The sequence below is a fragment of the Labrus mixtus genome, chromosome 6 (assembly GCF_963584025.1).
Source record: "Labrus mixtus chromosome 6, fLabMix1.1, whole genome shotgun sequence".
Lineage (NCBI taxonomy): Eukaryota > Metazoa > Chordata > Actinopteri > Labriformes > Labridae > Labrus > Labrus mixtus.
Genome location: NC_083617.1, coordinates 26145000 through 26151064, shown reverse-complemented (window position 1 = coordinate 26151064; position 6065 = coordinate 26145000). Strand labels below are relative to the sequence as shown.

Genomic DNA, 6065 nt, shown 5'->3' with positions numbered 1-6065 from the left:
GCAAGCCCTGCAGCTCATGTTGCACGCCCGTTAACTTCTGTAGCACGCCCACGATATGATGTAGCCTGCGGTAGCACAGTAGTGCTAAGGTGCTAATGTTTATGCTCCCCTCTGACGGAGCCAGTGGCTGCATTCCCAATATGGTAAAAGAGGCGGGACATTTCCGAGAAGCTGACCAATAACGACAGAGCGGATCGACAGACCAATTAGAGCAGACTTGGCCCACGTGGGGTCTAACCAAGGGGCAATCTCCGGTCTCGAAAAATGAAGCCAATGCGGAAGTACAAAAAACTGCAGTTCCTCGAGGTTCCGCTTGAGGCTGGTTGCAGAAGTGCCATAAGCCCACAGCCAAAAAAGCTTGTTTTTACCACAGGAATTAACATGTTTACAGCCTGGTTCAAAAAACTAGATATATCTGATAAGTTGACGGCCCCTTCTCCTCACACTGTGAAAAATCATCAGATTTTATTTTATTAAGGAAAACGACTATGCCCATATAAGGGTTGTGGTAGATTTGATTGACAGCTCTGCACGCTCCATCTGTCTGTCAGGTCAGGAGGCAGCTTGATCCGTCTGATTTCTCCTCTTTTTTACTAAGTTTGGAGAGTTTGTTTAACACATATCTGACAACATACATGGCTTGCTGTGCGGTTAACAGACCATCCAAGAAGTTGATGCTTCAGTTTTTTTCGGTAAGTGATATAGTAGTGTTATATTTACTGCATACTCATTGTGTCGGTATTTATATTTACGGACCTAGCTTGTTTAGCGTTAGCTTGTAAACCAGTCGGCTAACTGTACTCAGTGTAGCCCATTATTTACAGTCAATGGTTTAGAAATGTTTGTTGTTAAGATGTTGTTGTTGAAAATAATGAGTTTGTGTGATGTTAGAAGCTAAAGGTTCAGCTCGGTGGTTAACCGCAGGCTGTAAATATGGTTATCTGACGTTATGATGACGTAAATGTCGACATTAAAAAACTAAACTTTGTGTAGTAATTATCTGTCAGTAACATAAACTGAACTCAACTGAACCTAATATGCTGTGTAGGTTATAGAGGATGACATTAACGTTACATGGTTGATGTAGTGTCTTAAGATTTGTGCAAACTGTTACCAAATTTAAAAAAAAATTAACTTTGTATGAGTTCAGGGAAATTTAATCTGGTTATTAATATAGTTTTTAATCGTTACAGATGCTCTTACACAGAATATAGCAGTAGAAATATAAAATATAAATAACATATGGAATGAAAATAAGATATAAAGCAAGTAGTACAAGAAATAGTTTGAAGAATACAGCCATGTACCTAGCTCATGTTAATAATAAATTATCTACTGTATGTTCTGTACTAAAGCACAGAGAGTTGGGACCTGTTAATGATTTAAATATTCAGGTTATATTTGTTTCATGTTAAGATGAAGTACTATTCACAATAAATTGCTTAATTTTTCCTTCAAAATCTGAGGCAATTTGATGTGGAATATCATTGTGCAAGTGTGTGAGAGAGCTGAAAATATCATGATTACAATAAGGTTTATCTTCTTAACTTTGAATAGATGTTGATTACCTGAATACTGTACCTTTGTTGTCTGGGTAGTACACTGTTGAATTTATAAATGTGCTCTTACACACAGATGAATACAGAAAAATGATTTAATGAATAAGTGCTATTTTCGCTCTTTCTTTGCCATCCTGAAGACCCCTCACTAAAAGTCCATGTTCTCCTGGATCCATGTCACATGCTCGAGCTTCTTCAGAATTACTTTTCAACAGTCAAAGTTCTGGTGAGAGAAGATGGCCAGCAGATAAGACGGCAGTACATGAAGGAGCTCCACAGGCTTCAGAAGAAGGAGGAGGGTTTGCACCTTGGAAGACTGTATTCATGCTTCAGCTGTTCAAATAAAAATAGATCTCCTCCTAACAACTTGCAATCAAACTATTTTCTTCCCATTTTAAAACCATTTGTCCAGTTTAGATGGGAGAAGTTGATATTATGTGATATTGATCTGGGAAGACTACATTTCTAAATCATTTTTAACTGTGTTTTTATTCATAAGTTATTGATCTTATTTACTCTCGGTGTATCTTGATTTAAGAATGGGGCTGTGTTTAAGGGCAAATTTTGCAATGACTGTTCCATCCCATTTTAAGAAATGAACTACATTAGTATTTGGTAAAAAAAATGTCAATAGAAGACAAAGTTGTGTAAAAGTAGACTTCCTTCCCTTAGCTATTGAGTTGAGCATTAATGCACATTTTAGTCTTGTCATTTCAAATCTGAAATGTATACTCATAAGTAGAGACAAAGGAGTGCATTTATATAGAAATATTTATTTAATCTGAAAAACTACATTCAAAAAGCCTGTTTTTACAGCAGAGATTAACATGTTTACAGCTTGGTACAAAACAAACAAATAGGTGTGATTAGCTCATGTCTCGATCGACACACTGTACGGGGGTCGTTTGATTTGATGAAGGATAAGAGTTATTCACAATAAGGCGAGTAGCTGACCAGCTTGACAGGCGGGTGCGGTGTAATGGTTTGTCAAGAGGCTTAAAACCCGCCTCAGCTCTCAGCCTGTGGGTGACATCACTCAGGCCATCCGGGGAGACCTCCCTCGCAGCGAGCTGTTGAAGAGAAGCAACCGAAGTCCACCCCAGAAGAACCAACAAATGCAGATGTTGTTGAGGCTCAGGTTTCTTCCTCTGTCTCTGCAGCTCTCTGGGCACCTCGACAGACAAGTCACCAATAATCCACACTGTGTCTACAGGAGAAATGCAAAGGTGTTCAATTAATGCCTCAGACAAGACAAATGTACAGTTAACTACATGTGACAGCTCAGGGTGTTTTTTGTTATTAGCCACACCTGCAGGAATAATATTGAACAAGGTAGCTGCAACTCATAATAATAGATACCAGACTTAAACACTATTTTTTCTAATACTTAAAGTTTTTGGTGTGAAGCTGACACTGTCCACAGACTCATTTCATGACTTCACAGGGTTCTGTAGAAAACAAATGTCTTATAATAAATACTAAATAATTAATTTTCAATTGTCATGTTCACCCACATCACTGTTGACATCAGTAAATATAAGACACAAACATTCCTCTGTTTGTCAGAACAGTAACATGAACTGTATGCTTTGTAATATTGATTTCTTCTGGATGTCTCATATTTATTTACAGTCTATGGATAAAACTTTACTAATGTATTGCTCTGCTAACCCGGACAAAGTCTAACTTCTCTGACAAATAACTAATAACCATAGTTGTATATTTAAAAAAGTGTAGTTTTAAGACTTTAATTAAATATTTGGGTTGAATATAATTTGTTTTATCTGTGTTGTAGAAAAGTTAAATGTTAACTTACTGTTTATAGAGTTTTCTCAGGATGAGCAGGAATAGGGGATGATAGCAGCCTAGCTGTTAGCTATGCTGTAAAGTGGACTGCTAACGTTGAACTGAATGGGCGGAGGTAAGTCCCGCCGGTCCCGCCTTACTGCTGTTGCCAGGTTGATCCGAAGTTAGGTTGAGACTGCAAATCCAATATGGATGCGGCCGTCGATTGGACTCATTTGCTGCCTATGTAACAGACGGGTCAAGGCTCGTCCAGTAATATTTACAGTCTATGGGTCTAACAGTGTGGGCTCAGCAGAGTGTAGCTGAGTGTAGACTCAGAGCGTAGAGGGAGCAAGGAGGAGCAGTACATGAAAACAGATGGACTTTAGCTACTGTGAACGTACAAAAGTAGGTACATAGATTAAATATACGAACCCCAAAAAGGGCATAATAGGGCTCTTTAAATCTAGAGGTAAGCGTAGAGCATGTGCGAATTGTACAAAGCTGTAAAGTTGTCCATGTTTTTTTTACTAGGTAAGTATGTCACTTTTTCGATAAAACAACTTTGAATGAATTCAGAACATGACATGGTAATGTTCGAACACATTCAAAACGTGTAAAGGTGTCTACCTGTGGTTCATGAGTCCGCCATGTGCTCAACTAGCAGTCTAACAGTGTGGGCTCAGCAGAGTGTAGCTGAGTGTAGACTCAGAGCGTAGAGGGAGCAAGGAGGAGCAGTACATGAAAACAGATGGACTTTAGCTACTGTGAACGTACAAAAGTAGGTACATAGATTAAATATACGAACCCCAAAAAGGGCATAATAGGGCTCTTTAAATCTAGAGGTAAGCGTAGAGCATGTGCGAATTGTACAAAGCTGTAAAGTTGTCCATGTTTTTTTTACTAGGTAAGTATGTCACTTTTTCGATAAAACAACTTTGAATGAATTCAGAACATGACATGGTAATGTTCGAACACATTCAAAACGTGTAAAGGTGTCTACCTGTGGTTCATGAGTCTGCCATGTGCTCAACTAGCAAAAGGGTTTAACACTGCTCAAGATGGCTTTTTAAGCCCCGCCCACAGGAAGTGGGAGAGACCAACAGGGGGATTGAATGGGGGGGACATAGATCTTCTAAAACATCTCTTCATTTTTTTTTCAGTCTACTCTTTATATACGTGTTTGTGTGTTTTTTGAAAATTATTATTTACACTTCATATTTCTCTTAGTTTGTTAGATGTTTAATTTTGTTGTCAGTTAATTTCACCTCTTTCTTTGATGAATCCACATGTGGAAAACCCTGGTGTGTGTCATTTGAAGTTTGTCTCTTTCATATGTGTCCTCAGTTTGAAGCCTTTCTTTCTTTATTGCTGGGTTGACCTCCTTGCAGTGCAGCCATGTCTTTTTATTTCCTTTTTTACCTCGCCTTATTTCGTTCTGAGTATTGAGTTTTCACAATTTAATTAAAGCAATTTTTCTCTTTTCACACCTTTGTCCTTTTGCCTTTTTGCTGCTCCCTTGCAGCAACAGAAGAAGTTAATGTCAGGTTAATAACAACTCCGATAATTGCTTCTTCATGTTTATCAAACAACACACTGAAAATTTTATTATTGTCAAATTAATTATGACATCTCGCTTTAATTGTTAAACCAGAAAATTACTGACGATAGGATGAGAATTTAAGTGTTAATAAAGAAAATGAAAGCTTTATTGTTCCTGCAAGCTTCACCATCAGAAACATTTGATTTGTTTTCATTCTCCTAAAAAATAAATGCATTTTTTCCTTGCAATGCTGCTAGCAGCCGGTGTCTTCAGTTTCCGCCTGATGCTGAAAACCAAATAATGATTTCTTATCTTCCAGACCTGCTAAATATCATGCCCTTTTCTCTGGTTTGCTTCATTCTGCTGTTAGAAGTCTTCAGCTTGTTCAGAATGCTGCAGCCTTAGGATCTTGTCAAAAATGTTAAATAATATTTGATCATGTAGCATCCACTGCGTCCTCTTTGCACGAGCTACCAGTGCAGACGAGAGCGGACTTTAAGGTCCTCCTTGAGCCCTTTCATTGGCTGAACCCCAAACTCCACACTCACAGACTTTAATGCTAGTGATGGAAATGTATTTTACTCAGCTCAGTAATGAGAGCTGGCAAATCAGACAACTTTAGAATGTATTGACCTATCATTGATATGTGTGTGATATGTGATTTACTGATATTATTAACTGCAATTATACAAAATTGTATAATTCCTAGAATAACACTATTGACGTTATGATTGGTATAAAGCCCAATGCCCAAAGTCCGCTGGGATCGGCTCCAGCTACCCCGCGACCCGAAGGGTACAAGTGGAAAAGATAACGGATTGATTGGAATAAACAATAAAGTAATCCCACTACAGTCAGTGTGCCTGTGGCCGAGCGGTGCTGAGAAAAGATCATCCTTTCATTCTTTTGTCTATTAGAAAATGTTGATCAAGCATGAAGAAAAATGGTTTGGAAACATAACACAACTGACATATGTTCAGATCAAACAGAATTGTATGCCCATTATCCCTCAACATAAGCCATGGAATAATATGCAAGAAGGATTTCTCCTTTGTATTCCTTGTATTTCTGTTGTCCACACTTCCTTCCCGCTGAGGTCAGAGGTACGACACAGTCCGATTGTGTGTATTCTGCACTTTATACAAAGTTATATCAATAACCAAGTTAAGAAGAACAGA

The 6065-nt window shown here is 38.2% G+C and overlaps 2 long non-coding RNA genes across 2 annotated transcripts; one reads left to right on the top strand and one right to left on the bottom strand.

Moving 5' to 3' along the window:
• The first annotated feature begins 565 nt into the window (after positions 1-565).
• Positions 566-2460, top strand: LOC132975871 (uncharacterized). Its single transcript, XR_009673326.1, has 3 exons — positions 566-692; positions 1700-2043; positions 2397-2460. It is a non-coding gene; the product is annotated as an uncharacterized LOC132975871 (long non-coding RNA).
• On the bottom strand, positions 2313-3633 carry LOC132975872 (uncharacterized). Its single transcript, XR_009673327.1, has 2 exons — positions 3376-3633; positions 2313-2766 (listed from the first exon to the last, which is right to left on the bottom strand). It is a non-coding gene; the product is annotated as an uncharacterized LOC132975872 (long non-coding RNA).
• Between the last annotated feature and the right edge of the window lie 2432 nt (positions 3634-6065).